Source organism: Myxine glutinosa, unplaced genomic scaffold, assembly GCF_964187855.1.
Source record: "Myxine glutinosa unplaced genomic scaffold, kmMyxGlut1.1 SCAFFOLD_2048, whole genome shotgun sequence".
Classification (NCBI taxonomy): Eukaryota; Metazoa; Chordata; class Myxini; order Myxiniformes; family Myxinidae; genus Myxine; species Myxine glutinosa.
Genome location: NW_027618143.1, coordinates 9,620 through 17,500, shown reverse-complemented (window position 1 = coordinate 17,500; position 7,881 = coordinate 9,620).

The following is a 7,881-nucleotide window of genomic DNA, read 5'->3' as shown; positions in this document are numbered from 1 at the left end:
ATCCACACGCGAGGCTCGCGCACCTCCCCTCGACGATTCGACATCTACAGGGCCACTGGCCTGGCCCGCACGATTATCCCACTCATGATTGAAGGAATTTTTTGCAAATGCTTTAATTGACACGGGATCCACTGATAGTTATGTAGATGTTCGACTTGTACAGAGACATGGATGGCCGATTCTTGGGACAAGACTCAGAATCTTCATGGCTTCTCAGGGGCTATGGCTTAGCACAAAGGGGGAATATCGACTGAAGTTTGTCATTAAGGGTCGAATGTTTCCGGATGTGCATTTAATGGTCTTACCAGCATTATATGCAGTTTTGTTAGGACATGATTTTCTCTAGCGACATGGGCACTTGGAAATGGAATTTGGTGGTACTGATACTCTTGCTGTGTGTGCTCTTGCAGTGATGGAAATTGAGCCACTGTCGCTGTTTCCCAATATGACCACAGACTGTACACCTGTTGCGGTTAAATCACGACGCTACTCACGAGCTGACATGCAATGCATTGCGGAAGAGACTGTGCAGCTACTAAAGGAAGGTATCATAGAACCTAGTCGGTCGCCTTGGAGGGACCAGGTTCTGGTGGTTCGGACCGAATCACATCGCAAACGCATGGTAATCGACTATTTGCAGACGATTAATCGGTTTACCCAATTGGATGCCTACCCACTCCGGGAATGGACTCCCTGGTTCGACAGGTGGCACAGTATTCGGTCTATAGCACTCTCGATCTACGTAGTGCGTATCATCAGATCCCCATCTCTGCGGCGTATCACATCTATACTGTGTTCAAATTAGGCCAGAGGTTGTACCAGTTCACCCGGCTACCTTTCGGGGTCACGAATGGAGTTGCGTGTTTTCAAAGGGCTATGGACGACCTCATCGCTAAGGAGAACTTAACCGATGTCTTTGTTTAGCTGGATAATCTCACGGTTTGCGGGTATGACAAAGAACATCATGATGCTAATCTGAAGCGCTTCCTCGAGGTTGCGCACACCGCACAGGTATCACTTGACTATGAATGAGGCTAAATGTCGCTACTCTGCTCGCACGATAGATCTCCTGGGGTACACCGTGACCCATGGCTCTGTTGCTCCGGATAAGGAGCGTCTGCGACCCTTGCTCGACATGGCCCCACCCTGCGATCGTGCTTCCTTGAAGCGTGCTCTCGGGCTGTTTGCTCATTATTCCAAGTGGGTTCAAACATTTTCCGCGAAGCTCTGCCCACTTGTGGACTGCGATGCGTTCCCCATGAGTCTCGCTGCCAAGGCCGCTTTTCATGGCCTTAAGTCTGACATCGCTGGCGCCGCTGTGTCGATGATTGACGAAAATAAATCCTTTGTTTTGGAAAGCGATGCGTCGGATCATGCGATAGCTGCGACGCTCTCTCAAGGGGGGCGCCCTGTGGCCTTCTTTTCAAGGACTCTCTCCTCCGTGGAACAGCGACATTCGTCAGTCGAAAAGGAGGCGTATGCCATCGTTGAGTCGATCAGGCATTGGCGTCCCTATTTGCTTGGCCGATGTTTCCAAATTATCACAGATCAAAAGAGCGTTGCATTTATGTACGACACACAGCATGCTCAACGCATTAAGAATGAGAAAATCACTCGCTGGCGGATCGAGCTCACCGATTTCTGCTACACAACCAAATATCGCCCAAGGCGGGATAACCTTGTTGCCGATGCTTTATCGCGGCCGGCGATGTGTGCGAGCCTCACATCTGTTGAGGACCTGCGCGTTCTTCATGACACCTTGTTCCATCCCGGTGTGACGCGTTTCGCTCATTACGTGCGCAGTCGTAACTTGCCCTATTCCGTTGAGGATATTCTTCAGCTCTGTCGCACTTGTTCCGTATGCGCTGAACTCAAACCTCGCTTCTACAACCCTCCTATGGGCACGCTAGTCCAAGCCACCAGGCCGTCGGAGAGATTGGCGATGGATTTCAAAGGACCACTGCCGGCGTCACCGGCTTCGAGTAATTCTCGTTAACTACTCACGATCGTTGATGAGTTCTCTAGATTCCCTTTTGCTTTCCCGTGCGGAGATATGTCGGCTGCTACGGTTATCCGGTGCTTGCAGAACTTGTTTTCTATGTATGGGAATCCGGCCTATGTGCATACCGATCGAGGGGCGGTGTTCTTGTCCCAGGACGTGAGGAACTTCTTGCTCCAGCATAATGTCGCTTCAAGCTATACTACTCTGTATAGGCCACAGGCGAATGGACAGGTCAAACGCTTTAATGGCATTATATGGAGGGCAGTTGCTCTGAGTCTTAAGTCGCGGCCGAGGACTAGACAAATGGGCTTGGTCACTACCCGGGGCATTAAACTCTATCAGGACTTTATTGTGTACTGCTACCAATCAAACTCCCTAGCAACGGATGTTTCATTACCCGAGGTATTCGGGTAGTGCCCGACCTTTACCAGGTTGGCTTGCTGAGCCGGGACCGGCTTTTCTCAAATGGGCAGTTCGCATGAGTAAATATGACCTGCTGGTAGATAAGGTGCAAGTTCTCCAAGCTAACCCCGAGCACGCTCGTGTGTTGTTGCCCAATGGACGGGAGTCGACGGTCTCAGTACGCCACCCGGCCCCATGCGGGGAAGTTGACGAACCAGCTTACGATTCCGTTGATCCGCCCATTGAGCAGCCTATGGAGTATCTGCCGGTTTCCTCGCCGCTACATGCACCCGATCCGGCTAGCCCGGTGGGGCCACCCGCCATCACCCGATTTAGGCGGCTACTCTGACGCGGGGGTCTCCGGTCTTGGGGATGTAGTACCCGGTAGTTACCGGACCCGTGCCGGGAGAGAGATTCGCTGCCCTGATCACTATGGTTGGGTCTGACTGACATGGACTGGAAACTGCTGCTCACTGATATTACTCTGCTACTATGTGCTGCTAGCTTGATTTCTGCCTTAGCGGAAGTGTAGTTTTAACGGCGGGGAGAATGTAATGAAATTGTGTCTAAGTTGAACAAAGGTGTTATGCTGTCTCCAACCACTGAGAGGCTTCTATATGAACTCGGACGAACATCGCTCCGAGACATTCCTGTGGCATTTATTCTGTGTGATAGTGTATACTCGAATGGTGCGTATATCTAGATGATCCAGGCTTGCTTGCACTAATTGCTATTAATTGCTACTCCCATGATTATGAAATACTGATACAATGCTTGATTATTTCTTACTGGTGTTGCCAGAGATCAAAACTGAATTAAACCTACTGTTGCGGTTTTGAGAACCCACACAAATAACATCATTAAAGGTTAAAGGTTGCACCCCATAGATAGGCCACAAGCAACACGTAGGTCACATTAGGACGGTAGTTATTTCTTAGTATGTGTTTAGATAAGGCCATGTCCAGTAGTTGCATCTGCGTTGTGTCAAACAAATAAGAGTAGGCCCCTTTCGTTCATTTTGGCAGCCTCACTCCAAGCGACGCCACTGAGCTATACCGCTCTTCAGTCTATACCCCATCGGCCCTCCCAATTTGTTACGCTCCTTGGCCAGCAGCCTTCGCTGCCCTTGGGCTCGCTCAAAGCAGCCCAAACGCCACGAGGTGAAGCCCGGAAAAAGGGGGCGGAGTGCAAGGATAGAGGTGCGGCCACGTCAAGCAGCCATCAAGGCGGAGCCGGTAAGCCCTCACCAGCCAACCAGGGCTGAGGGGAGATCGCCTGACCGGGCGTGGTTGGGGCTTCGAGAGCATTCGCTGGCTTGGCTTATAAAAGCGCGGACACAAAGCCCTCAAAAGGACTGACGCAACTGCACTCGTTATATGAGGACTGGCCAGAAGAACTTCGTGGTATAAAGAGCGCATTCAGAAGGACTGGTACGAGAGTTGAGTACGATAGGGAGAGACGCGTTGTGGCAACCAGCTTACAAAGCGCGAGCGCACGGCACGCATTGCCGAGAACTGCAGCGTGCAGAAGGACATTGGGGAAGGGGCGCTTGGAACGAGAACGAGCATGAAAGTTATCAGGCAGCCAAGAAGGCTGCAAAGAAAGAGGTAGCAAAGGTGCAGGAGGAACGTAGGAAAATGATCGGAGAACGCTTGGATTCGGAAGAGGGTCAGAGAGCGGTATTCAGGATTGCAAAGCAGATAGCGAAAGAGAGGTGTGATGTGATGGGGGTGAGTTGCTTGAAGGATGAAGTGGGACAAATCGTTGTGGACACAGATGGAATTAAAGGAAGATGGAAAAGATATATGGAAATGCTGTTGAATACAGAGAATGAATGGGCTGGCAACATAGAGAGTAACCCAGTTTTAGGACCGGCAGAGAAGATAACCGAGAAGGAAGTTGAGGAAGCGACAAAAGCAATGAAGAGTAGAAAAGCAGGAGGGCCGACGGAAGTTGTGGGAGATATGTTGAAGGCAGCAGGAAGTTGGGGTGTGAAGAGAATTACAGAGATCTGTAATCTGGTGGTGAAAGAAGGCCGCATTCCAGTGGATTGGGAACTGAGTATCCTCGTCCCTCTATACAAGGGGAAAGGTGACCCGCTGGAGTGTGGCTCGTACCGAGCGATAAAGTTATTGGAGCATGGAATGAAGGTATTGGAAAGGGTGTTGGAGAGGAGGATAAGGAAGAAGGTGAAGATCGATGAAATGCAGTTTGGATTTATGCCAGGAAGAGGAACGACAGACGCGCTCTTTATTGTGAGGCAGTTGCAGGAGAAGTACATGGAGAGGAGGAAGAAGTTGTTTCTTGGGTTTGTTGATCTGGAGAAAGCATTCGATAGGGTTCCACGCAAAGTATTGACATGGGCATTGAGGAAGTTAGGAATGGAGGAATGGTTGACCAGAGTAGTGATGGCAATGTACAAAAGACCGCGCACAGCTGTAAGGACGAAGGACGGGAACAGTGGTGAGTTTGAGGTGAAGGTGGGAGTGCATCAGGGGCCGGTACTAAGTCCACTACTATTTGTAGCTGTGATGGAGGTGCTGGCTCTGAATGTAAAGGAGGGCTTACCGTGGGAGTTGTTGTATGCAGATGATCTGGTGTTGATTGCGGAAAGTATGGATGGACTGAAGGAAAAGATGAACAAGTGGAAGGATGTATGGAGACAAAAGGTCTGAAGGTGAATATCGGAAAGACGAAGGTGATGGCAAGTGGTAAAGCATGTGGTGAGGTGGAACGAACTGGGAAGTGGCCATGTGCTGTGTGCAGGAAGGGTGTCGGAGTGAACTCCATTCAATGTACAATGTGCGCTGAGTGGGTTCATCAAAAATGTAGTGGTCTGAGAGGGTCATTAACCAGTGTGGCAGCTACATTCAAATGTAAGGTGTGCACAGAGGGAGCTGCAGATGGAGGAAATGTTGATTTGGATCTTGGAGACGGCGTGAAGCTGGAAGGTGTGAAAACATTTTGCTACCTCGGAGACATGCTGAATGGAGAAGGTGGATCAGACTCGGCAACGGTTGCAAGAGTGAGATGTGCATGGAAGAAGTTTCGGGAACTGAGTGGCGTGCTGACAAGGAGGGGAGTGTCGTTGAAGCTGAAGGGAAAGGTGTATGCTGCATGTGTGAGAAGTGTTATGATTTATGGGAGCGAGACATGGGTAATGAAGGTAGAGCAGCAACGAAGGCTGGAAAGGATGGAAATGCGAATGGTTCGGTGGATGTGCGGAGTATCGTTGAGAGAGAGGCAGACAAATGATGAATTGCGAAAGATGATGGGAATAGAACTTGTGATTGATGCTGTGAAGAGGAACAGGTTGAGGTGGTTTGGTCTAGTGTTGAGGAAGGATAAAAGTGACTGGTTGAGAAGAGTGATGGAAATGAATGTAGAAGGAAGTAGAGGACGGGGCAGACCGAGAAAGACTTGGTTGAAGATGGTGGAAGAAGAAATGCGGACAAGGGGGTTAACAAAGAGAGATGCAGAAAATAGGGCAAAATGGAGAAGATTGTCATTAGGACCGCAAGGCTAACCCCCGCTCTCGCAGGGAAAATGGCCTTCAAATGCATGTTGTTGTTGTTGTAATCAGTATCCGAGAAATGGGCAACCTTCCAGGAGGAAATGTGCAACAACATCTTCACAATGTCGCGGTAAATAGTAGAGATATCAAAATTAAAAACAAATTCCAACTTTTTCACAGACTACAACCGAGCTGGAATGAGTATTAAATTTTGATTTCTTACTTTCTATTTATATTTGAAGTTTAAATCATTATGTAATGAACACAAAAGGGTCCATATGTGACAGATCCCGCCCCTCTTTCCCTCCATTGTAGGTTTTACCCAACAATATGAATTTTGTTCTTTCCTGCCCCCTCCACTTCCTACTCCCATTCCTTCCTTTGCTGCACCAAAAATGGTTTTCATTGCAGTGTTACGCAGAACGTATCACGGTCTGCACTGGTGCAGTTGGTTACCTTTATATCCCTGTGCACAACGTTCCGGGAGTGCATGTACTCAAAAGCATCAGCCATCTGGAGGGAGGAGATGAAATATTCAAACATGAACACAGATTGTGGTTGTTGAGATTTTACAATTTTGAGTGCAATTCTTTGTGTTATATTTCAAACCACGTCATAAACATCACACTGAGGCTGAAACCAACTTCCGCTCACCTGCTTCATGGGAAACCACAACTCTCTTTCTGGACGATTCCTCAGATAATGAATTTGGGAAGCGAGTGAACCTGCACACATCCGACAGAAACATACAAGAGCGAGGCAATGAGATTTTTCATTTTTGAGAAAACACGAGTTGACTAAAGGTTGTTTTGTTTTTCAATGTTTCATTGTTAAAATAAACAGAAAATGATAAAGATAAAAATTTGCTTGCAAAGGTCATTGAAAGCAAAGTGATAGATGGCCACAGGTGGACACAAGTAGGGGAAAAAATGAACAGGAAAAAGGGCGAGAGAGGGAGAGAGACTTTACTTTGGTGTCTTTTTGTTATAAAAGTATAAAATGAAAAGTATTCAACCTCCAATTTACGTACAAATCACAACCTCATTTCCAATGCATTTGCACAAAACACCCCCCCCCCCCCTGCCCCATAACTCTTCAAACACAAGAAGGTTCCCCATGTTTACATGATAAGCATGTTCGAGCTTTATACGTGCTGACACCATCCGGATAAAACAAAAATGTGCATTTTCATTATTTCCACTACCTAATCTCGCTTTTCTGGTTTTATAAATTGCACGCTTAGCAATTCCAAGCAAAAAATTCAAAAGCAAAATCACAGAGTTTTTCCTCGTATTACATGCAAATCCGTAAACAAAGATTGTAACAGAAAAAAACAATTTTGAATTTGCAAAAGATTCGGCTCAGATACAGAAACAGAGATGACAATCTCATGCACTCAATAAACACATGATACAAATGTTCAACATTACCACAAAAAGGACATAAATTAGACACAGCAGGGTTAAACTTCTGAACTAACACCTGTGTGGCCAGGGCGTGATGGACCAGGCTCCAATTTAGGTCTCCTGTTCGTCCGACAGTCGGACACCTGTACATTTCATCCCAATTTGGAGTGAGAAATGCTCCTGAAGGTAAAAGCTCTTTCCACTTGTTTCTTAAGGGTGCTGCACAGCCCGGTAAGTACACCTCCAGACAAATTCTGTACATTGCCCTTTTCCCCATGATGTGGAACACACCGGAATCTTCGCTGTTGGAGGAAAACACACCATGTTGTTCCTGGGCAGTGACTGAGAGTTCAGGGAAGGTTAAACGAAAATCTACTTCCTCATTTACCCCATTCCACCCAATATTTAAATCTAACAAAGTCTGGGATACAATATTTATGACCCTGCTCACTATTCTAATTGAACGCAAGCCAATTTTTTCAGAAACAGTGCTGGCAGACAACCATCGCTTCAAGGATAGCTCCATAAGATCGTGCACTTTATTAATCCCATTGTTC